The sequence below is a fragment of the Seriola lalandi genome, unplaced genomic scaffold (assembly GCF_002814215.2).
Source record: "Seriola lalandi dorsalis isolate HSWRI2012SDOR001 ecotype SW California unplaced genomic scaffold, Sedor1 jcf7180002052764, whole genome shotgun sequence".
Classification (NCBI taxonomy): domain Eukaryota; kingdom Metazoa; phylum Chordata; class Actinopteri; order Carangiformes; family Carangidae; genus Seriola; species Seriola lalandi.
Window position 1 is genome coordinate 25378 of NW_019523317.1, and position 27112 is coordinate 52489.

Sequence of the window (27112 nt, forward strand, 5' to 3'; positions counted from 1 at the left end):
CTCAGGTCCAAAACACAGTGGAACAGAACCTGGAGCGAGACCACAGCTGCATATATGACCAATATTTATAGTTATGGATGTCTGAGCCTTGTGGTTGGCTGGCAGCATAGCAGAACCCTGCTGGGCCATAGAACTAATGAGAAATAAATTATAAGGACCATGACTTCATCCATACATGTTAGTGATTAATCTAATTCAAACTGCTTTTCCATATTTCAAAAATAAAAGGCCTATTAATGTTCAAAAAGTGGCAGCGGTATATGCATGTAAAACCCTTCAATTGTTTACTGTCTTTATTTTTGTGCTGTTTTATTGCCTATTGTCCGTTTTATTGCCTACTTCGTCACATTGTATTCTACAACAGGACTGTTATATTTAAGTCTCTCACTCCTTTCACCATGTTCTCGTCTGTCAGCTTTGTCTAGCACATAATTGAGATAAAATGCACAAAAATAACCCTTTTCATATGGTGGACGCACCAGAAGTTGACCTGTCCGGTCTTTTGAGCCCTGGTCCCCACTTTGAAAGACTGGGATCCACACCAGGCAGTCTCACACTGCACGGTGGAATTCCACACTTGGCTGACTGAGTTGTTGCCCCTCTTGGCCCCAGCGAAAACTCTAAAACCTTCACCCTGTCTGAACAAGCTTGGTGTGCTGAAGCGTTTGCATGTACCATAGGAGACTAAATAAACTAAAAAGGTATTTTACTACATTAGTGAGGGCAGCCAATCATCCATATATCCATTACAATGCAATAAATTCAGTCAGTGCTGTTTCAAAAAATAAATACTACTGTACTTAATGTCTGTCAAATAAATAGAGGGGAATTGGACTGGCTATGGGAAATTCCTCAACTAGTTTCCAGCCTTTGTGCCAGGTAACACGTAGCAGAACTCGTGTTTTAACGCCTGATGTGTCGGGTGTGTGGGGAGTGTCTGTGAAACTGTCAGCTGTGCAGATGTTGTCCTGCACCTCCCTTCTTCCCTATTGCTCTCTCGTTTTGTGTTGCTTTCTGGAGAAGAATCGACACCCTTTACTGGAAAAGCTGCAAGAGTGCGGTGTCACACAAACAAATGTTTCATCATGACATCCACTCACTTCCCCCACCTGCTTCCCTTTGAAACACACACACACACACTTGATTGTATTTGTTTTCAGTAACAGGCAACAGAATTTGTCAAGAGGCAAGAGAAGCCCCCAAAACTGTCACATCCAAGACACACACACACATCATCACCATTAACTGCTGCAGCAGTGTCCGATGAATAAGTACTTTAAGACATACTGACCCATTTCCCATGCCAGCCACAGACATAAAGGAAAACCCTTAATTAGATCAAAGTAATCCTTAATTTTCCGAGGACACCCTGTAACACCTCTATCAAAGCTACACATGGTGAATGGGGGTTGGAAGGTGGGATGAGGAAACTTTCCTGACACACACACTCCTCTTCTGCTTACTCAAGTTGCCTGACTCACTCACTATTGTTGCTTTATTTCCACCGTCATCTCCCTCTCTCCCTCCTGGCGCGTGTGTGTGTATCACTTTAATATTCCTCCATGTTCGTCACTCATAGTAAATGGGCGGCGATTGTTCATTCACACATACACACACACACGCTCCTATTGAGATCACGGGACAAACGGGGGCGGGGAAGAGCTGAGGCAGCACAGAGCAGGCCAAGAGTGTGTGGAGCGATCTGAAGCTTTAACTTTTTACAACCTCCGACATCAAACGCGGAGACAAAACGCGTCGCTGGTTTCCATGCCAATCGATCTGATTGATCGGAAGTGAACCTTCAAAGGCTCCTTTTTTGTTTTCTTCGCGATCCCATGCCAGCACACTCTGCTCTTCCTGCCCCGGGTCCGTTTATTGCGGGCAATAAAGTGACAAGTAAGCCCCCTTCCCTTTCCAGCCAGCCACAAATTCTCATCAACTTCATGTCCGACGACCAGTGAAACATGGTGGATAGCACTTAAAGGTTAAGGGCGGTGACGCAATAACAGCCACCAATATCAACAATGAATTATATCCCAAAAGACTTAACCACGCCCCCAAACCACTCGTTTTTACCCTCGTTTAACCTTCTTTGTTTTGATATGCTTCTCTCATGACTGTGCTTCAGTTCGGTTCAAACTATCCAAAGCGCGCGGAGACGCACGGACCAAAACCGATATATATATATATATGGGTGTCAGCTGGATGTGTGAAAAGTAAAGAGCTGCCATAACCGAACACAGCTGACTCATGTCGGCTGCTTTATTATCAGAGAGAGCTCGGATCAGGATACAAGCATCAGAGTGTGTTTGAAAGGCAAAAAGTCAGTTTAGTTGGCCACTCTGGACTAGTGTTCCCACTGCGGGTGATAACTGGGCAACACATCACGTTGACCAAACAATACAATGTGGTCAGACTTTAGTGCACTGACTACCCCTGAAAACCCAGACCTCAAGGACAGCCCCAAAACACCGCCCCTCCCCCCAAAGGAGAGGTGATGCAAATCACTTCCTTTCAATCCGGCTCTTTGTATGTGTAAGGATTGACTGGGGGTGATGGGGGTGGCAGCTATCCATTCACTTTATGCGGCTGCCGACCTCAGTGATCCTGCCCACCCCCACTCCTACTCCAGCACAGCCACCCACTCCTACACACACACAATGGCGTGAGATCTCCTTACACAGGCAATTTTCTCTCCCTGTCCTCCAGCTCTCCCTCCCTTTCCTAGCCATGGGATGATCATGAGTTGAGTTTTCAGGGCAACCATGACAAAAATAGGACCCGCGGTGTCCCAAAGCAATACGAGGATTAGGTCATTTTCACTATTTCATGAATAGATGTATTAGGACAACTTTTTTGTAACCTAGCCAGTGTCATTATCAGCCGTTTATATGGACTGAATACTGCACGGAAACACGCACACAGCAGTGCGCTCAGTTAGTTTCCCCCGGGACAAACCCTTAAAAACTGAAAACATTTTGATTGGGACATTTGCTGCCAAAAGTCCATGAACCTTAAATTCCCATCGCTACCAATTTACATAAAACACTCACATCCACGTGCAATGAATGATTAAACATGTCCGGTTAAGATGATCAGTGTTGGATGTGAGGAAAACAATTCGCCGAAGTGAGACACACACACACGCGTGGGATTAAAGAATCACCTGTGGTTGAGAAAACACAGCGAAATTCCCCCACCTCATCGATTACAGATGATCAACTGCTCCGTTTTAATCAATTACCGTAATTCACTCATTGTCCTGAATGGCACCACAGCCTCTCCTAGTAATCATTAATCGAGCACGTCATGGTAAAACAAATCCAGGCATATTATATTAAAAGAGTTTTTCATGACCACTAACTTCCCCTATTACAAACAAAACAAAGTCGACTGGACTTTTAAATGCTCCCGGTTCTCACAGCAGCCCCATCACTCACCGTTCATTCAAGTCTTTCAAATGGACGCTCCAGAAATAAAATATTTTCCTAATGGATATATGTATCCGGTTCTTTGAGATCCACGGTCGCCTTTACAGTCTTTGTATCCGCAAGTTTGGAGCTCCGAGGCTGCAGAGAAATTCCCGACCAGCCGGCTGATCGGAGCAGCTATAGCCCTGTAATCCCTGTTAGTCTCTGTCGCTTCCTCTCGAAACAACCATGAAATTTGAGCCGGCTGACGGCTGTGATGTCCGCGATAGGCTCGTTCTTCTCTATATATTCTTCTTATTATTCCGTATAATGGCTGCCTTTGCCGTGCAGCGACAGCCCCGCTCGCTCCAGTCTCTGTATGTCTCTGCGTCGAGCTCCTTTTTCCCTGTGTCTTCACACACAAGCAGCCACGCAGGGATCGTGTTGCGCTGAGCTCTGTTTTAAAGGGACAGAGTCACGCACAGTCAAACACACGCACGCACAGCGAAACAGGCGCACATACACACACACTTACGTGACGTCACCGCACGGCCCCGGAATTCCCTGACAGCGCAAACTGGCACTGAGTCCAACTCCCGGTACCGGAGCTGCTCCTGGCTCCTCCTGACAGGTTTATTTATCGGTTTGTACCTTTACAATGTTATTTCAGTCAAGACTTTTTTTAAGGCTGACTCGTGACCGACTGTTGTACTGGTGAACGGCCAGGAGCATGTTTCCGTGTGACCGTCTATTTTTGGATGAGGAAGAGTATTACCCGCTGACGCCATATTACACTATGATAGAGTGAGGCTATCACAGTGTTAAGATTAGATTTAGAAGATACATTTAGATTTTGAAAATAAATTGTCCAGATATAGGCTTTACAGGATAAATAGGCTATTCTAAAATAAACTCATATAATAGTCTATTTATAGGCTAACTGTATATCGTTATCTGTCATTGTGGGTTAATAGCACACACAGACAATATTGCTGACTGGATAGTTTAACATGTGGATTATAAATATATAGGTTTATTTTTTATCAGCAAAACAACGAACTATGTCCCTAATTTAAGACTATTAATGATTGTGAGAAACTGTATGTAAGCCAATCCTTAAATATGCTCTATTGGAAGACATTGAGACACATTTGAAGCAGTGTTTGTTTTTATATTTTCCCTGATAAATTATATACCTGCTATATATTTAGTCAACACTCTCTACACAGGCACTTTTTAAAGGGTTTATGAGCTGTAACTATTGGCTTCATAAAAAAAAAAAAAAAAAAAGAATAATCAATTTACTAATGATTTATAGATCAGCTATTAGTCATTTTAAGTGCAACATCTGAATTGCCAGGTTGTGAGAAAATAAATGGAATTTTGCCCTGACCCTCTGCGAGCTTTTCCAATCAGTCAAAGGGATTCTTCACAACCTGCCTGGCCACCCAAAAGTCGTTCTCATAAATAGCTTAAATAACTGTTTGTGGATCATAAATAATTGATCCACAAAACATTAGTAAATCACTAAGAAAGCAAGGTAAGCTAAGGTACCTATATTTATTCTGGATGCAGTCTTATACCTATGCTTAGATACTCCCCTGATTTCTATTGTTGAAATACATACTTGCACTGTATACATATAACATTTTATGATATATATAACCAACTGTATATATACTATATGGACTTAATATAATGTTTATACAGTCCAGCCTATGTTAGATAATGTAAAGTGTATAGATAACTAGATGGATAAATAGATGCTCTAGGGTCAGTGAAGGCTGAACAATACAATGTATTATTTATTTTTGCAATACAGTCCACATTGCTCAGCCTATAAATAAAACCTGAGTTATGAGGCTAATAATAATAGTAGGTGACATAAATATGACTGTGAACACAGAAGTAAAAGAATTATATGCTATGTGCTCAGAGGCTGCCAGCTAAGATCCTGTGTGAGGTAAACAAGGCTTTGAAAAACACAAATGGGTCTCTCTAAGGCCGGAAACATTTGTTCCAGCTTTTCCTCGCCAAAGTAACCATCCTGTGCTCTGTAATAACGCCAAAGGGCCACATTGGTACAACCAACTGTATGTGTGTCTCTCTCACACACACACACACACACACACACACACACACACACACACACACACACACACACACACACACACACGTGTAGGGGTTATATTTAGAAAGTACTCCCTCAGCAGGACAACAGAAGGCAAAATTAGCTGGCACAGGGAGGACGGGAGTGTGTCATGGATGATGCTGAGACAATGACATAAGGACACACACACACACACAGTTTATTTATGGTCACACCAATTTTAAAAAACAATAAAATCAGAACATGAGGAAATCTCGCTCTGTCTTGGTGCGAATCAGTGACGACATCAGTTTCTCACTGTCTGTTATAGCTGAAGGCATTTTTACTTCTGTTGGTATGCGGTAACAAGAGGGGTGTGTGTGTGTGTGTGTGTTTGTGTGCTAGATTCAAACCCCTGATGAAGTAAGTGCATGGCATGTGCGGTATGTACCACCAGGGTAGATCTAGTCTATTGTGAAGTGACAATGAATGTTCAATAATGTGTTTTGTGTTGAGAAAGAGGAGGGATGCAGCACAGTGGGGGTCTTTGACACGGGGAGGCAGTGTGTTTGTATGTGGATGTTTTGTTGTTGTGTGTTAAAGGCTGTGTGGAGAAATCAGCTGCACGCTACGACAGATACAGCACACACAGTGCTGCAGAGTGAGCTTAATGAATGCAAACATGGAAGCATTTCCGGCTGCCAGTTTGTCTGCTTAAGCGAAAGAGTAAAAGTTGAAAATTTAAACTCAAGAGGCTGCTTGCATTTCTAGCTAAGAGTAACCATGGAGCAAGAGCTTACAACAGCTAATAATGCTACAGCATGTCAATACGTAACACATTTCTCTCTAAATGGATGGAAGCTGTCAAAACTGGTTTAGGTAGGCCTAATTAAATTCCAGATGATGTAATTACATACTCAGAAAACCTGCAACCTTAATGTTATAATAATCTGTATGTATATTATTATATTACATCAAATTAGCTGTAAAGACTTTTTATTACATCATCTGGAAGCTATTACTTCATGACTTGCTCCAGTCCTTAATTATCCACCATGGAGCTGTAAACTAGAGCATTGTGGCTTGTAGCCTATATATTGTTTGCGTCTCACTGGTCTCTCCTGCACTACGACAGACTGACAGTACTATTCATGCAAATGTTATGTTGCTATGTTTGTTGCTGCTGTATGTGAATAAAATTATTTCAGTTTGCCATTTTACCCACATCATCTGAAGTCATATTGTATTCTCATATTGCTCCCAGTGGGAGATTATTACACCATGTCTTCCACTAGGTGTGTCGAGAGAGTGTCTGTTGTCTCAAGTGTGTGACTTTGCTCCGCTTTGTGTGTGTCAATGTGTGTGTAATTGTACTATAAAGAGTGTGGTGGGAGACCGTTAGCCCTGCAAAGTGAACAGGAAGAGGATTGCTGATTGATGTGGGTATGGGTGGGACTGTAGTGTACCACACACTCTGCCCCACACACATACACACAGACATAGTTTCCTCCAGCTGTTTCTCTCATAGATGCACTGTACTGTATATAATAAAAGTCTGAGAATATTAAATGTACGTCTGAGCACAATTCCCCTCCTTCCTCTCCCACAACAAGGGAAGCCAAGCCATTACAGTCTGTCCCGGGGGTCCCAAATGTGTGTGTGTGTGTGTTTGTGTGTCTTTGTGTGTGTGTGGCAGGAAGGGACAATAAGGGGAAAAAAGACTTGTGAGGCGCTGTGTGTTTAAGTTCTTACAGCTCTTATGCATGACTAGCAATCCTCTATTCATGTGTGTGGAAGGGAGCCAGGCGTGTGTGTGTGGTTGGGACTTTGTGTGTGTAATTAAAGAGATCGGGGACAAGGATGGCTCAGTTCTCACACTCCAAATATATATATAGCAGCTCTCCCATGGGTACAAGCCCCAAAAATTCCTGTCATACCAGACACACACACACACACACACACACACACACACACACACACACACACACACGTTCAACAAATAAACAGCATGTAATACTCCTAAGGTCCAGACAGAGCAACAGCAGAGGGAAGAAGGTATGTGTGTGTGCTCTGCAGTTGTAGGAGACTATGTTTATAGTACAGATTGTACATCTCAGCCTTTAATATGTAGGACTATGTGTGGGTCTGTGTGTGTGTGTTAGTGTGTGTGGCATACCATGAGTCAGCCTTTTGGGTACAGCGAGAGACCGACAGACATGATAATAGTCACCTCCACGCACATACTCAAACACAGTCACACCGCGAGGAGACAGAGAGCCACACAGGCAGCCAGACAGACAGACTGGCTTAGCACACCCACATATAGCAGCCATGTAGCTGGCTGAATGGTCTGCTACAGCCCTGATAATTAGGGACCTTATTCAAGGAGAGGAGGGCCGATAGAGAACCTAGCTTTCCCTCTAGTTCCTCAAACAACCAGCTAATCCCGACTGTAGCTCTATGATAAGCTAAGCACTCCAGTCCTGCTTAATATCCTCACTATCCCAAAGTTATACATAGTGAAAAGTAAACCCAGCTTAGAGGAGTTTAAAAAGCTTTGATGGCTCTTTGAGGAGTACATCATGTTTTCAGGAGATTGTCTAATTGGCCAGTTTTCCTCTTAAACGGTGAAAGCATCGAAATCATCCATGTGAAATGAGCTTGTAGCCTCTCTGAAGCTAAATGGTGGCTCACCTAGAATGGTATAGACCAGGTGTGGTAATTCTGTGTGGTAGATTGGTAAAATAACTACACTGCTTTGAACTGCAAGGGACTAGTGTATCTACTGCTATAGCCACTACTACTTGTTGTGAAGAGTAGTGTGAAAGTAGAACATTGGTTGAAATGCACTGGCTACTAGGAATTTTGTGTATTATCTCCAGGACTGATGCATTTGAAAAGTAAAGTTTTACATTTAAAATTGAAGATTCTTCAGGCCATATTTTAATTAGGGATGCAAGTAACATTTATTTTGATTATTATCTCACCTACCAATGATTTTCTAGATTTTCTGGTCGATAAAATATCTGAAAACAGTGAATCATGCCCATCACAATTTTCTACTTTTTCTACTAAACTACTTCACTTGTCCTAACAATGGGAAAGAAAAAGACATAGTCATAAAAGACTAAGAACAATATTCATATGTGAGACGCTTGTACCAGTGCTTTTTGCTTGAAAATATCTTAAATGATTACCTGATAAACAAATTGTTGCTGATTAACTTGTTTCTGTTCCAGTTTCACTAAAACAGTAACAGCTATCTATTCTTAAAATGCTACTCAAAACTAACATGACACACTGATGATTCTGGCATCTATTACTTTCGCAAGTTACTGGGAAAATCTACCACAAACACCACACGCTTGATGTATTTTGTGAACTCTGGTTGCTAACAGAAAGAACAAGCAAAACAGTGACCTTTTTTTATGCTTATGTGGCTTTGAAGAGCAAGAGGTTGTAAGTTTGATATCTGACTCAGAGGCCTCCAGAGTACACAACTCTTTGAGGACTTACACAACACACACACACACACACTATTCAAAAGAACAGTTGATTTAGTGAAAGGAGCAGCGCACCACTCACACCCATAATTTCACAATCCATTACTTTTTTAACTCACAAAGCTGTGTGTGTACATAAAGAGCGCTCTCTCTCTGTTGTCTTACTCACTCGCTACCTGTCTAACCTACATAGTGTACAACAGTGCTTGTGTGTGAACGTGTGTATGTATTGTACCTGTTTGTACCTAGGCAGTACATGTTATTAAATATTGATATTTAAATGCAGTAGATGGACAAAATAAGTGAAAAACCACCTGAAAACAACTTTGAATTACTTAAATCATCATTATAAAAGCTTACATTAACAGTACAGCACTACGTACATATAGAGGCAGAGTGGAGTGTATTTGTGGATAAAAGAAATTAGTACGAAAGAAACAGTATAGAATGAAATCAGTGGAGGAGAAACTATGTAACGTGTAAGCTAAAAGAGAGCCTTACCTGGTGATCATGGGTAATGTAGTCCGTCTCTCTCAGCAGGCCACCATGACACCTCCCACCTCCTGAAACCACAATATGGAGGAACATAGGTCAGTCTAGAAGTTGAACAGTGTAAACAGCAGCAGCAGCAGAGAGCTTGACATGACTTTAAAAAGCAATTTGTTGCATTACAGTCACTCAGAAAATCAGTCACAACAGAATGAAGGCAACATGAAGTCTATCCATCAAATTCAGTTTGGGAACAGTAATCAGGCATTTAATTCAACCACTTAATCCATAAATGTCCAGCCTGAAATGAGACTGCAGCGACGTGTGCTCGGGATGTTAAAGAAGAGTTTCTATTTTCACCTTTTGTCAAAACCAGGTCAAACACATCTGTGACATTCCAGTGCGAGTTGAAGCAGCAGTCAGCAATTCATTATCACTTTAGTCAAGGGTTAAAAGAAGACAAGCTACAGCTCATTTTTTATTCCCTTTGCTTCTTTAATTATGCATGCGTGATGTTTGCCGACTCTTATATGGTCATGCTGTTGTCGATATGTCATTCAGTGTGGCTTATGAAACCACAGAGTGTGTGTGTGTGTATTTGTGTTTGTGTGTGTGTCAGCCAAAATGCACAGCAGGGCCTGGACCAGTACTGTGGCCATCTGTGTGTGTGTGTGTGTGTGTGTGTGTGTGTGTGTTCCTCGTGTGCCGCCTGTTCAGTGATTCACAGTGTCAATGCTGGGCCACATGACTGAGAACAGGTGGTACTCTGGTGTACCACCCCACCCCCAACACACACACACATAAAAACCACACACACACCTCTCCGTGTACACCCTGAGAACACACAGCACCTGTAATGTGTTAAAGCACTAAAACAGGCATGGTTACATACACACACACACACACACACACACACACACACACACACACACACACACACACACACACACACACACACACACACACACACACACACATTACAGAAACAGGGAATGAGAGGACCAAATGAACACACACACACTTTCTCTTATATACACTCACACATACACAGAATATGCCCTTTTAACAAATGGTTGTGGTTGACATTAGTTTCAACCTAAATGTCACCACCTCTCTTGTCCTCTTCCTCATACTTCACATATAACCCAGCAACCTGTCTTCTCCTCCCTCCTTTCTCCTTCTCTAACATCTGTGACCTTTGACCTACACATGCCACTGTGTAGACACATGACATTGTGTCCACTTTGCTTTTTGGTGTCAGATCTAAAGCCAAACATGGTCTTTCCTTCATTCATTCTTCCACTCTATTTGCTCTGATATTCCACCATGAGGCTGTAACACAAAGCACACCTGCACATGGTGACTTTCATATGTTTCTATACTGTGCATGTATACACATAACAAATGCAGTATACATAGCCCAAGGCAGGCTGTGTGTGCGTGTGTGTGTGTGTGTGTGTGTGAGAGCTGTGTGAAGACGAGGCAGATATAGCTGGCTCAGCCCTCACTGATCTTGCAGCCTGGTGGTTAAGGCCTCCAACCTTTGAACTCAAGGTCAAAGGTCGCATCCCTTAAAGGGTCACAGCTGGCAAGACTGTAAAGGTGTAAACCTGCTGTGTCTGTGTGTGTGTGTGTGTGTGTGTGTGTGTGTGTGTAGGTGGCTGAGAGAGAATGTGGGTGCATTTTGAGTAGGGCCACCTTAGCAGAAGTGGGTGTCTGCTGGAGGCTGAATTGTTGCAAGGGCAGAATCTATTCTTTCATGACACATTGAGTGAATGTCACAAGCTTTGACATAATTGTTTGACCTTGATCGATATCAGGACTGTGGGGAGAGGAAGAAGGGGGAGGGTTGTGAGAAAGATAAAGACGATCACAGAGAGAGAGACCTTGAGAGGGGGAGGAAAGGAGGGAGCATGACAAGGCATAAGATGTTTGTATTGAAACAGGAAGTGACAGATGAAGAAAGAGACTGTGTAAGAGAGGGCATGAGAGAAATAATGACAGGTGGAGTGAGAGATAGAGAGATATAGAAAGTGTTTATCTTTTGTCTGTAAAGGTTAACCAGTGGGAGCATCTTCCTTTGACATTAACCAGCACAGAGAGAGGGGTAGTGGGGTGGAACGACAGAGACACTGCTCAGAGGTAAAGAGAGGAGATGAAGAGGCAGAGGGGGATAGGTGGAGGAAGATGGAGAGAAAGCCTTGGGCCAGACAAAAGTTGAAAAAAGAGCAAAAACCAAGATAGGGTAAGAGAGATAAGGAGAGAGTGAAAACAGAGCAGGACTGGTTTGACAGAGACAGATGGGGGAAAGAAAAAAAAAAGAAGTGTTTTGCAGAGTCGTCTTTACTTGGCATTCAAAAACAACACTGTGTTTAACAGCACAGGGCTCTGTAAGGAAAGCTAAAGGTACAGTGAGAACATCAAACACAATCCAGGAAGTGTAATCTGAGTAGTCAGTGAAGATGATGGCAAAACACTACACAGTGGTTTATTTTACAAAGCTGAAGGATTTTACAACTCTGGACAGTTATCATGGCAACAATAAGTCTATCCACCACGATGATAGTTGTCAGGTTTACAGCAGAAATATCCAGTTTATATTACAAAGGAAGGTGAGCTTGCACGCTCTTGGCCAATGTTGAGGCAGGTTTAACTTTTTCTCTGAGTGTCCCTGCAATGTATTTTGACAGATGTGGTATAACTGTAATAAATGCAGGGACTAAGCTTCACTGCTCCTTAATTCATTGCCATTGTTTTAATAACTGAACAAATATCTTAAACCACAGTATGTACAGGTATGTCAGCACTGCTTGAATGAAAGTCCAATCACCCCCCCCCCCCACTAATTTTTTTTAATTTTTCTTTATCTTTTAAAAGACTAGTGGTTTGGTATTTTTGCCTTTCACCTATATCATCTATGACTGCTGACAGTGAACAGGCAGCCAGGAAACAAGGGGGAGAGAGAATTATGTCACACAACAAAGGTCCCTGGATTAAACCAGGTTCATGGAGGTTGTGTGTTGCAGTGTAACCATTCGGCTAACAGGGTGCTCCTAAATATCCTTTATAAGGTAAATAAAAAAGCACCAGAAGTGTAATGATATGTACATAAAAGCTAGTAAATTACCCCCCCACACCCTCAGAAAACACACTTATGCTTCACACATATCCACATGCTGTAACTTGCAATAACAAATACACACTTCAGTTGTTGCAAAGGCACAATCTGACACCTGTGTGTCTGTTTAAATGACAGCTGTCTTGCTGCTTTGCTGCATACTGTACATAGTTACCTGCTGCACAGTAAAATCAGCTTAAATCATTCACCTCAGCGTGTGTGAGCCTGCATGGCGTGAGTAAAATAGCCATGCTTGGGCTGCTCAAGCCCTTAGTCACTGGTGATTCAGTAGGACTTTTCAAGTTAGGGCAACAGGCTTCGTACCTGCACACACACATATACATAAAGTAGTGGGCTGCTTCAGGAGTGGTGGTAAATGACAGGGTTTTTATCTTCAGTGTCTTTTAGTGTAGATTCAATGTCTGCCTGTGTGTCTCTTTGTGGCATGGCCATTTGTCTGCTGTGCTCGCTGTAGTGTGTTTAAAGGCAATCACTCTTGACAGGTTACATCCTTAAATTAATCTTTAACAAAAGCCTCTTTTACACAGCCTGTGCAAGGTGGGAAAGTTGCACCTTTATTCCACCTCGCCGTTCTGTAAGAACGTGTAATATGGGGGCATTGTTCTTCCAACTATAAGCCAGCAGTGGAGGTAGTTACAGAGCAGAAACAATGTCAGTGTAAAAGGGAGAGCTGGCATGGTGGGACAGGACACTGGCGATGTTGTGTTACACTTCACGCCAGTTTTGTTTGGTTCAGTATAAACAAGGAAAGGTTATTTGGAACAGCAATATAGCAGGACGCCTGTAGAAAAGGAGCTAAAGTCACCTGCCTGGGGGCAGTATACACACATCAAGCATCTAGTCATGAGTGAGGACATTGTTTAGATCTGCTTGGAATGCTGTTAGACCCCATCCTGAACTTGTGTGTGAAATTAGGACCCGGGTAGATAAGGACATTTCTTAAGAGGGCACTGTGTGATTGACAGGTTATTTGAGTTACTGGTTCACTGAGGCAGAGTTTACAGATTCTTGCAGAATTGCAGTGGATCATTTTGACTCATTCAGTTAGTTGGTTAAAACTTTTCAACCCTATCTTTTAATCCTCCAAACTGAAACAGTAAGACTTATATGTTTTTGGTTATTCTTTGAGATGTGTTGGTATTTGGAAAGCTACATGCTGTTATATCAAATGTCATGCCTCTGAAGCCCAAAATACTTGATTTAAACTGGGTGGAGGACATATTATTTTTGTATGCATGCATGAGAGTCTGTTTCTGTCTCATTTGCCTGTAAACATGCATGTGTTTGTGAGACCAGAGCTGGCAGAGCTAAAGACACTGAGGAGGAGGAGTGTCAGGTTGACTGTGGTCGGGGCTGTTTGGCTTGGTGAACTTCTGCCACATGGCTTCGGCAAAAGGTCATGGTCAAAACCAAGCCTGGCTCACAAACCATCACACCCACTCCAACTTCCCCCGCACACACACACACGCACGCAAGAAACGGATGGATAGATGACGTGACAGACAAGACAGACAGACTTCCTCTCTCTTTGGGGACAAGCAGGAGAACAACACCCACATACAGAGGAGGAGGGTGACAGACAGACTAACCAACTAGAACCACACCACATACACCCCATGACTGTCTGAGAATCCAGCAGCAGTGAGCACAAACACACAAATAGGAAGAGAGAGAGACAGAGAGAGGGAGAGAAGACAAGAATGAACAGTTGGTAATAAATTGTGTCTAGACAGACGCTAATGAAAGCAGCCCGGCAGTGGCTGCTTCCAAAATCAAGACCTGTGAACAGAATGAATATGTGTGTGTGTGTGTGTGAGTTGTTTGAGCAAGCACGTGTAAATTGATGAATATAACCCTTTAACACTTGCCATGTGCTGTTTTTACCTTCATTGTCCTTTCTCTTTTTGTCTCTCTCTCTCTCTCTCTCTCACACACAGACACACACCCACACACAAGCTCACAGAAACCACACCACAGCAGCCGAGCAGAGCGCGTCCCTCACAGCTGTAGACAGTATTCAGAGCCACAGCAGTCATCGCCGGCACAGTCTTGTGACGTCAGTCCTCTAAAATAACACATGGCTCTGTCGTCAAACTCTGACTGGTCAACTCCATCCCTAAAAACAGCATTTAACTCAACTCAACTTTATTATCACCTTTCATGCAAACACGCAGCCCAAACTGTTAACGTACCCCAGTGCCGAATCACTGAGCAGAACACAACACCTGGACTTGTTACAGTAGACGCAACATGTTCATGTTCCAAGAGGTTGAAACCATCAGGAAAAGTTTATGGATGTTCCAAACTTTTATTTATCATGACATCACTGTTTCTATTAAATCTTTTGTTTGACTCAAAATGCACATCTGGCTGCATAGATGACATGTCATCTTCAACAAACTGCAAACTGCTGGAACCATGACTTTGTAAAAGCAAAATAGTCAGCTGGTCTCTGGCAAACACACCTGAAGAGACACTGATTGCACTGATCCCTTAAGCTTCTGACATGCAAGTTACACTGTTGTCAGCAAAACAACTGGAGTCTCTGACTACTTAAGACTGTGTATGCTGACACACTCCTAGTAGCTCAAAAACAACAACAGAGTGAGGAGGAGCACACAGCTGACATGCCTAAACTCGCTTTACACATACAAAAACACACATACACAGTCTGACAAATATGGCCTGAGGCATCGGAGAAGAAAACAAAGTGATCTTTTTGTTGAAGGTGATAAGTAGTGGGATGACAATATTCTCCTCCCCTAAAAGAACTCTGTGTGTGTTATTTTTTGTGAGTGTGATTAGTGCAGTAGGCATTAGATCAGGATGCACTCTTACTGTCTCTGGGGCCAAGTGTGTGTGACTGTGTGTGTGTGTATGTGATACAGAGCTGGAAAGTGGTCAGGCAAGCCCTGCCAAGCCCACATACCTGTGCAGAGGTGCTAAACTGTACTATCCAGCTGCACAATGCTATTTAAGTTAACCGTCACATACCAAAAAGACTTACTCAGACCTTTATTACACTGCTGTGTGTGTGTGTGCCCCAAACCACAATGACTTCATACCTATCAAAATATAAAAGGTGGAAAATGGAAATTTCTAATTTGCAACCAGCCACACTGATTGAGTTCAAAGGTACAATATGTAACTTTGCTTCATTAAAATGACGTTATATAGTTTGTTGAGTTGTGTACTTACAGTAGCCCAAATGTTTCCAGCAATTTTCAAACCTAGAGAAATATGTAATTTTAATCAAGGTAACGTAATGTTTTATTTAGTGACAGCTTGGCTCCGAGCAACTGCGGAATCATTTTTAACCTGAAACTGCTTTATTCTTTCTTTTTAACAGTTTTAATCACCTCAGGCACTTTGCTTTGGAGAAGAGGAGACCCGTGCTGATAATAAAAAAAAAACGTAAATGATTGACACTGACACGCCACGTCACCTAATCCAGTCTTTTGTTATTGTTTTTATTGAGCCGTACCAAAAAATTGCATACTATACATTTAACAACCAGGGTGTGTTTAAAACTTAAAGTAAGCTGAGGTACTAAAGAGCATTAGAGTGTGGTTCATAAAGGTCACAGTGTGTGTATGTATAGAGTGTGTGTGTGGGTGTGTGCATGCATGCACAAGTGGATGTGTGTGACTTGAGCTGCATCTTCTGCATCTCCTCACAAAGACTTCTTTATCTGACTGTGGCACACGTGATCCCCACATGGTGGCTCATAACATCTTCACAGGACCACACACACACACACGCGCGCACACACACACGCGCGCGCACACACACACGCGCGCGCACACACACACGCGCGCGCACACACACACGCGCGCGCGCACACACGCACGCACACACACACACACACACACACACACACACGCACACACACACACACACACGCATTCAATCACTCAATCACTTTCACCAGCAAGTAAGCATACAACCCCATAATGTATACATATCAACCTTCCTCTTCCTTCTACCCCACCTCTTCTGTGTCTGTATGGTAAGTCTCTTCCTATAGGCCGTGTTCTTAAAGGCAAAGTATCAGTGTCTGGGTATTTAATGGGGAGGGAGGCCACCTGGCTCCCCTCCAGACATTGTGACCCCACACTTCCTGAACTGGGTAGGCGCCACAGCAGACAGGAACACACACTTGCACAGATCCATCCACAATCACACGTCAGACCTCAGCACATGTATAGACTGCACAGACAATAGGGTGTGTGTGTGTGCTTATGCATCAGTGTGGGGGTGGTGAGCCCTTACCTGTCACACTTCACTGTGCAATATCTATCAAATTTGAAATGCCATAACACAGAAATTAAGTCAAGCGGGAGACAAAAAGCAGAAGAAAAGAAAATGTTTCGGCTCCGCAGAAATCTGTTTCATAGTGTGGATGAGAAACATTACACATCCTTTGTCTCACTGAATGGAGGTAAGGAAGGTAAAAACTATTTAGCTTAGCCTGCAGGTAAATCAGTGTGTCGTTCTAGGCCACGTGGGAAATATCTGTGACCTAATGAGCTTTAATCTTGCATCCTTTCTACAACATTTTATTATATTGGATACCTTAGTGGAACTCTTGCACTTAACATAAATCAGCGGGGTGTGCTGTTGTGTGTGTGTGTGTGTGTGTGTATTTGTGTGTGTTCATGAGTGTGTGCCATGGTTATAATGTTCCTCCACTGTAGATATATTTGATACCAGAATGAAAAATGGATAGCCAATATGAGCGCTGTTATGTCAAAGATAAATAATCATAGCCATCTATAAATATTGATAAGGTGAGTTTAGTATTGAATGTTTCTGTGTGTATTAAATATAGTATGACTGTAGCATGCAGTGAGTGGGATTTGAGCGACTTTATACTGGGGCCGGATTTTCACCATTCACAAATCTGTCTGTGTCGCCATGGAAATACTCCGCCAATCGTGCTGTAATTATTGCAGTAATCCTTTTCCATAGGAATTCAAGTGCAGTCTTGTGAACATGAACATGAGCATGACAACCTTCGTTTATGCTAATGCCGCATTTGATCCCTCTACATCTTTCATTGTGTCTTTATTTGAGGTGTGTGCAGTGTGCATGTCTCTGTCCTTGTATTTTAAGTGTGTGTATGTGTGTGTGCATAAACATGTGCTGAAGACATGCCAGTGTGTGTGTTGGTGTAAATGTGTGTCCTTGACCAGCTGCACAGGGCAGAGGAAATGAGGCGGAACTCAATCTGGTCCACACCTGTCTGTCTCTCTCTCTCTCTCTGGAGGGAGGAGCCTAGGGCCTCAAACACACACACACACACACACACACACACACACACACACACACACACACACACACACACACACACACACACACATTCGTGCACATGCACACACAGCTTCATAAGTGCACCGTTCACATTCAGTATGAGCAGATAGATTATGCATGCAGCAGCCAGCTCAGGAGCTTGGATCTATTAACGTATGCACTGAGACAGTTTTATGTTTGTGTACGCTTCATGAGAGAGGGGGAGGCAGGAGAGAGAAAGCAATGATGTCTGTGTTTATTTGTGTTGCAAGATGGGGGAACAGAGAGTGAGGGAAATTAAAAGAATGACACACATTAAGTAAAGAGAAAGAGAGGATGACAGAAAGGTGAGAGGGGGACTCTTCTTTAGGAGGAAGCAGACAGGAGTGAGGGACGAGGTCGAAGGAGAGAAGATGAAGAGATCGAGGATGACAGTCTGAGCCACACAAGGACACAGAGAGGGAGGGAGGGAGGGAGAGGGAGAGAGAGAGAGAGAGAGAGAGAGAGAGAGAGAGAGAGAGAGAGAGAGAGAGAGAGAGAGAGAGAGATTGCACTGGTATGGGAGGGTGTGGGGGGTTACTCCGGGACGCCAGAACCCAGTGACATGACACAGATGCACAGTGCTACTGTGCAGAGAGCAGAGGGTTAGCGGAGGAGGGGAGGAGGGTATGGAGCGACAGAGGAGAAGAAGAGGGGGATGGGTGTGTGAGAGCTTACTGCCTCTCTGCTCTGTTTCCACATTAATATGTAGAGAAGATGATGGTAGGCACAGCGTGGAGATTATTTCATGTTAAAGGAGCTACGTGTAACATCGATTCATCATTGTAGAACAATACTATTATGACTGCACAGCTGGTGCAAAAGGCTGCTGGGGTTTGAACAAATTCAGAGAGACTATCACATCATCTCCACACTCCCACAATGCACCGACTGCCCATGTGAGTTACATGTCATCTACATATATGTAGATGACATGCAGACCCAGTTTAGTTTGAACAGTACCACATGTGCCTTGTCTGTCTGTTTGGAATCAGGGCCCCTCAGAATTGTACAGTAAATAATATATTTTTATATTCATATCATCACATTTCTGTACTTTTGATTGTTCAATTTGTTCACTTAGACTTCCTGCTTTAACATAACAGTGACCATTTGTATTTCTACGTTTTATAGTTGTTATTCTTAGTGAATGTAAATATTGCCAATCTTTAAGTCTATGAGCTTTACAATGTATGTCACCAGGTCAGAGTCTGCAGAAAATGTGCTGGATTGCTTTACAGCACAAAACAGAAAGAGGGCACTGTACAGGTAGAGACTAAGCTTCATTTCATTATATCAGTGGGGAAGGATTCAAAGAATATATGTTTATTCTCAAAAAAGAAAAATCAGTAAAAAAAAAAAAACGTCAACATACTTGTGACAGGAAGAAGCAGTGTGTGTAGGAAATGTAGGCCTAGAGATAGAAGCTGCCAATCATCTCCACCATTACTCTCATTGGTTTATAGTAGTTACACTGACATTTTACAATTTTACAATGATGTTTGAAAATGCTCCATTCAACCATTTTCATATAAAACAGATTGAGACATACACATTGCAGCATATAGAAAATATTATAATATTTCATCTGCTAATTAACACACACGACCACGCACATGATCTCATTTCTAAGTCGCATGTAGAGAACCTTACATCAGAAGAATGTGCTTCCACCCACACACACAATCGCTTGTATTTCTTTTCACAACAGAATGTCAAACATTACCATACATATATGCATGCAGGCAGGCTATCAGTCTGCCAGCATATATCAGCAGAGCCCTCCATCCAGCCATCTATCCTTTCACCCTCTCCCCCCGTTCATCTCATCCCCTGCCTCCCTCCATCCCTCCCTTCACACCTGCCAGGCCTACAGCAAGGTCACACACCTCAATTACCCTGTGCGTGCACATGCACATGCACACACACACACACACACACACACACACACACACACACACACACACACACACACACACACATGATTACACACATGCACAAAGAGCAGGAGAGGGAGTGTGATGGGAGGGAAGATAAGAAAGGAGGGGGCGAGAGCAGATTTCACGCTACCCTGAGCACTGGCTAGCATGCAGCAGTGTTTGACATTTTATTTATGATGTGCAATGTTCAGTACCTGCCCTCTCCTCTCTCCTTTATCTCCCTCTTTGTGTCTGTGGTTCAGACGACCACATCGCCATTACGCTTTGATAAATACCTTTATTTTCACACAGTAATGCAGCAGCATGATTAAATGTCTAAATAGTGACAGTGACTTACTGAGAGATTATACTTTGTTTTTTCATTAAATTTTAAGTGTCATGTTTCAATATTCGCAAAAAAAATGTCATCTTTTTTTTTTTTTTTTTAAATCAAAACTGCCTGCAGCAATGTAATGTGAGCAGACAAGAGACTTAATAATCACCAGCTTAACATCACTAATAGTCTGGATATCAGGCTGCAACATCGACACTAATGTGCCTTACAAATAACACACCATGAATCCCAATGTGCCTAATAGCCATATTAATGTACTAGCAGTGAATGTGATCCTCCTATTAGGGCTTTTTGTATCTGCAGGCAGACTGCTGTTCACCCATGCAGCCACGGGAGGCAGCCAGCTGTGTTTACACTGCGCGCTAATACAGCCGCCATATGGCTACAGAGTACAGAAAACACACAAGACTCTTGCCTGGAAACTGCAAACACGCTGCCCAAACAGCACCAGTGCATGCTCAGCCCTGTGTTTTAGAGCTCCAGTTTGATTGGAAAACTAGACTACAAGAAAAGATTCTGAGCCTGATCTGTTGCAGTGGGAGAGTGGAGGGCACCGGTTATAACACTGGTTAGAAGCCCAACACTGCTCCAATACATTAAAAACCCCTACACATGTCAGCCTCTGGCCATTAGCTGATAAGTGTAGGAGTTTTTAATGTCTTAGCCGTCTCTTATTAAAGGCCTATTAAGTCCCAAAGCCACTTATACGCATGGACTTGAGTTTTTTATGCCTCAATAATATATTTATGGTCATAGTTTTCCTTTTTGCTGCTTTTCTATGTTTCGGCAGAAAGAATATGGAGGGAAGAAGAAGAATAGAAATGCAGTGTTGGCCATCTGACAGAGAGGAGATCAAGTACACACACCGTGAAGCTTGTAATTCTATACATCAGTGATAGAAATCCTGTGGGAGAGAGTCAGCCTGTCTCATGACCTCCTCCATCACCCTGCCCCACCCCACATACATGCACACACACACACACACACACACACACACACACACACACACACACACACACACAAACACACTCTATACAATATCGTGCCAGTGCCGTACAGTATAGGCAGCTTCCAGACATCTAACACTCGTCAAACAAAGGAAACAGAGAAAATCAATTACAACATCAACACTGATCTCCCCCCCCCCCCCACACACACTTTGCAATCAGAGCCATCTGACCACAGTGTGTGTGTGTGTGTGTATGTATTTCTCCATTTTGATTGACACAGATTTAAAATTCAGAGTTAAGAGAAGCAAAAGTGAACAGAGCAAGGGAAAGAAGGATGAAAGACAGGAGAAAGGAAAGACAGAAAGGAGAGAAGGCTATGAATGGGTAAGGGAAGATATAGGAAAGAGGGAGGGAGAGAGGGAGGGTGCAGACGGACCAAGGGACGGAGGGTTTGACTCCTCGAGACAGATCATGTTACCGGTCTGGGGGCAAACACATGCACACGCATGCACACACACACACACACACACACACACACACACACACACACACACACACACACACACACACACAGACTTTCACACTCAGACCCATAAAGGTCACAGTGCACCCACTGCCCTCCAGACACACTCATGCAGGGACACAGATATCCTCGTAAACATTGCAGACACTACTTTGATTTCTCACACTGTTTTCCACACACACTGAATACACCTGCCATTTAAACAAAAGCATGACCAACACAACGAAAACATAATTAAAAGAAAGTGTGGAAAGTTACAATAGATTGACAATGAAACTGGTTGTAAAGTTGCAAATTTGAAAGCTTCAACAGGATCTTACCAGAGAGAACGACTCCTGTGTGGCTCAGCTGTGACTTGTGACTTGTGTATTGAGAAGAAGTGGAGCGAGAGACATTGTGGGACACACATGCGCACACAAAAGCACAGTTATCATAGATGTTACACAAGTGAGAGGGGTCAGGGTTCAGTGTGGAACTGGGTTAAAGAGACAGTCGATGTAACACGGGGAGAGAAAGTAAGAACAGGAAAAACAGAGGAAGAGTAGGGAGATGAAAAAAAAGGAGGGGGATAAGAGGGAGGAAGAGAGAAAGACAGGGAAGAAGGGGTGGAAAGGAAAGAGGAAGAGAAGAGAAGAAAGGAAAGATGGGGTGGAAGAGGAAGATTGGAAGTAGGAGGAGAAAAGACCTCTAACCAAATAATCTACAAAGCACAACTTCCTCGTCCTCGTTGATCAGTTAATTACAGCTGTCAGACCCTCCAGACACATACACACCAACCCTCATCTTCCTCCTCCTCTTCTCCTCTTATTAACCCTCCATCTCCTTAGAAGCATAATCCGTTTAATGCATTACTGTAAGTCAATTACCTAGATCGATCAAGGTCACTGAGGGGTCACTCGCATGCCACGGTCGATGTGAATGACGCGTGAATGCATGTGTATTTTTTGCAAGTGCCATTAATGAACAGCCATAGATGTTTACTAACCAGATTAATGGAGTCAGATGTAGAGTTTAACTTGAGTGTAATCCTGTTTTATCTCTCTCACACACACACACACACACACACACACACACACACACACACACACACACACACACACACACACGATTTATTTGCTGTTTGCTTGTGTTTGTTATGTCCAGGGGATTCAGTCAGGAAGTATAGTTACTTGTGAGACTCTTAAAATGTAGAATATCACAATATTGTCTCAATAGTCTGATGAATTTGAAGCGAAACAACCATTAAAACTCCATTATGTCATTAATAATGAATAAACTCACCGTACTGTGAAAAAGTTGATAGTACTACTGATCTCAGTGAATCAACACCCCCTGCAATAAGATGTCACACAAGCTGAGTGTATGCTACAGCATATGGCTACGTTACAGTAACAGTAATTGGTGGACCACAATAAAGCTAGACACGTTTCAGTCCAATGGGATGCCTAAAGGTTTCTGTTGAATTTACACGTGGACTATGGTCAGGAAAGCTTTTAGTAAACACATTATCCAGGACAATAACTTGATAAGTTGATCTAACGAATTTCGATGAATCAATGAAAGAACACAGACATCAATAATATCAATAGTATGACAGTATGTATGTCATTAATAACAGTAAACTGTACCTTTTGTAGCAGAAATATACAGTACTTTTTTATCTGAATATTATCATAGAATAAAAACCAGAACACATGATTACACGTCTTTATGAGTGCAGCCCTGGAGTAGATACACTCATATTAAGTGAGTAAAGCCAGTGAGACAAGGCATGACCGAACACTGTTTCAGTCTTGTATCATTGACACAGAAACAAAACACATACCTACAAGCAAACCCAGCTCCCTGACAGAGTTGGTGAAAGTCTCACCCTTTCATTCACAGATGCCAGGGTGCGCACACGCACACACACACACACACACACACACACACGCGCACACACACACACTCACTCACTCACTCACTCACTCACTCACTCACTCACTCACTCACTCACTCACTCACTCACTCACTCACTCATTCAGGTGCAAAAACCTAACCTGTGCCTACTTTTAACAGTTGTCTCAAGCTCATGCTGCTCCGCACACAGTCCCTGAACTGAAATGCAGACGTAAGTGCAGGAACAAGCTCACATGCACACACAGAAGCTGGGCAGGGCCACATCACTTGATGAGAAACACCACAAATAAACAAATACAGAGAAAACGAAAGGGAGAACAGCATAAGAGCAGAAACCTTCAAAGAGACTGCACATTTGTTTGAGTGCAATTACAGAGAGCAGTAAAGACACAGGGACATGGGCCAATTGTCTTGTGTTTTTGTGTGTTAATGCAAATCTGTGTTTGTGCACTTCTATGTTATATTTTTTGTGGTTTAGATTTTAGGCATTTAGCAGCTGCTCCTACCCGGTGCAGTAGGATAAGCTACAGTGCAGATATCATTGATACTACACGCAGCTAATAATGAATACAAGCAATACAACAGAGGGAAAACACATTCCTGTGTCTCAGGGATATTCATGCATCATTAACAGGGAAATAAAGAAGTGCTTAGAGCAGAAATAGGAGCAAAGACAGAATGTCAAAAAAAAATCACACCCAAATACCTGACAGGTTTCAATTATAACCCCCCACCACCCCCACCCTTAACATTTCTCTCTGGGTCCCTCATTACAGAGCTAGTACATTTTAACAACCTACAGCCATTCACACACATTATGCAAGAGATGCCATAAACATACACACAGTTCTACTGTTGACCTTTGCCAAGCTGTGATAAAATCAGCCATGCAGGATTCGTGTGCATACAGACACACACACACCTGTGTCAGTCGGTCAGTCACAAGCTCTGTGGCAAAGAGGCCAGTCACCCAATCTCTGTGTGTTTAGGTGCATGTGGGTGTACGAGTGTGTCTGTGTGTGTGTTATGGATTTTGTCTTCCCTCTGCCTGCCAATCCCCTGTCTATCCCTAGTAGGAGTGACACAGCCTTCTCCTGACTGAGACAACTGGAAGCCATTACCTTAAATCAACAAACCCCAGCCCATCTCCTTCACACAAAGAAGTCATGTGCACACTCAGCGTACTACCTCTGCGTCTCTGTGTCTATGTGTGAGTGCATGGGAGCATTCAAAATATCTCAGCATGGCTAATTTTCTTTCACTCTCCCACACATCTCTTCATCTCCAGTTCTTTTTATTTTCTCTTTCTCATTCTTTCTCTCGTGCGTCTCTGTGACTGCAGCTCAGATCAAGACCAACCTGAATAAATAAGGAAGTCAGGCTGCAGCACGTGGACCTGACCATACAGCAGACCGCCTAGTCTGCCTCTGTCTTTCATCATGTCTCCATCGCTCTCTTTGTCTTACTCTCAGCTAATCATATACAGCTACTCCTAGTTTCTATGGTGGATATTACCTCCAAGGCCAAAGCTAATCTGCCTGAGCCCTTTGACCCTGCATAATAGAATTAACCACCTAAGCCTTATCCCTCTGTGCCTTAACAAACTGTGAATATTAAACTGGTGTAGTCATAGATAAAGTATCAGACTAGACTAGCCACAGAATAAAATGCAGCTATACTGTATTAATGTGTGTTTTTGTGTGTGTGTGTGTGTGTGTGTGTGTGTGTGTGTGTGTACACTGTCATTAGCAATAGAGCCTGGATCCTAAAGGACTTAGCACAAATTCTGGCAAATATGCTTTGAACAGCTGACTGTTGTGCAAGGAGAATATTGTTAGCACTTGCACCGATGTATATGCACTATTTAATACACCACACTGCACCTTTGAATGCTTTGGAGACAGCACAAGGCCAGCTGGTACCACCCACTACATATACACAGCTCAGTTGCGCTCGTATACAAACTAAATAAATACTGAACAGAATTTGTGTAATATTCCTTTAACACAACCATCATCACTGTCGAAGCACGAATCCAAAATGCTTCATTCCAGACTCAGACGCACATTATACACAATATATGCCGCAGAAGGTACAGAGGTGCAGATCTAAAAGCTTTCATGGACTGGCTGTAGGTTGAATTAATAGAACAATCTATCAATCAGAGGAACAAACAGACATTTATTTACATGAAAGTGTCTCACATTATTACTTTGACATGAGTTGCTATTAGCCAAGCTCCAGGTCCTCTCTCCACAGACACAACCCAGCCACGGCGCCAGCCAGCCAGCTCCCCCTCACCTCCACCCCTGAACCTCCTCTGTCTGCTCCTCTCCTTCTCCTCCCCCTTTTCCCTCTGTTTTAAAACACAAGGCAACCGACCCCTCCCCCTCTCCTCTTCTCTCTCTCCTCTGTCTCTCTTTTTCTTCTCCAGGCAGCACACTCAATCACCCTCACCCTCCTCCTCCCCCTTGCCATCTCAGCCTCCATTCCAATGAATGCACAATCTCCCCCCTTCAGCCATGGGGGGACTGCCCCAGGGCTGAGGAGGGGTAAAGAGGACAGCAGCACACATGCACATACAAATTCAATCACAAAAACACACTCCCCTCTCTCTCCGCCTCCTCTCGATGTGTGTTTGTGTGCGTGTGCACATCTGCAGAGGAACACAGGAGCACGGTGGGTGACAGATGGGGGTGGAAGGTTTGGGTGGCGTCCTAATGGCTCTGAGTGCAGGAAATGGCTTGTTGCTACACAGACAGCTCCAGAATCAACTGTCATCACAGGACACATCCACATATTTTATCTGCATCAGCAAAACACACACGTTCACTCACAGCTGGGCCGGGTCACCCCCTCCCCCAACTAATGACTATGCAAAACTGTAGCCTACAGAGAAAAAAAACAACAGCCAGAATGGAAAGTAATGGAATCTGTCTCACCACATTATAGATGCTATCATACTATATTACTTTGTGAATAACTAAAAACACAACACTTTGTGTCTATTGTCTATGACTGGGAACCACACAATATTTTGTTTTCTAAAAAGGGACGATGCACAAAGGCTACAACAAACAATGAAGTCAGACAGTTGATGAAAGCTTGGAGGATCAGAAAAAGAGCCATTTCAGGCATTTGTTTTTTCTATCTGGTTGGTGCACAATTGAAAATCTGCAAAGAAAATACATGTTTTTTGAAAGCATGTAGAAATATATACATTATAATGATGTTTTTCCTTTGGTTTTGAATAGGTGGAAGATGCCTTGTTATATTTCTGATGTTTGATATGTAACTGTGTCTTATAATGATCCTATGTGGAGCGGACCAGGTGTTTGTCATGACACAGAAACATAAATTATCTATATATATATATATATATATAGATAGATAGATAGATAGATAATTTATGTTTCTGTATATATATATATATATATATATATATATATATATATATATATATATAATATTATATTATATAATATATACTATATTCTACCTTTTA

At 42.8% G+C, this 27112-nt stretch overlaps 1 protein-coding gene across 1 annotated transcript in view; it reads right to left on the reverse strand.

Moving 5' to 3' along the window:
- Positions 1 to 27112, reverse strand: part of kdm6ba (lysine (K)-specific demethylase 6B, a) — a 94443-nt gene that overhangs the window by 20813 nt on the left and 46518 nt on the right. Inside the window, exon 5 of the mRNA XM_023400642.2 lies at positions 9504 to 9565. The gene's annotated coding sequence lies outside the window, so the exon portion shown is untranslated. The remainder of the gene's footprint in view (positions 1 to 9503; positions 9566 to 27112) is intronic.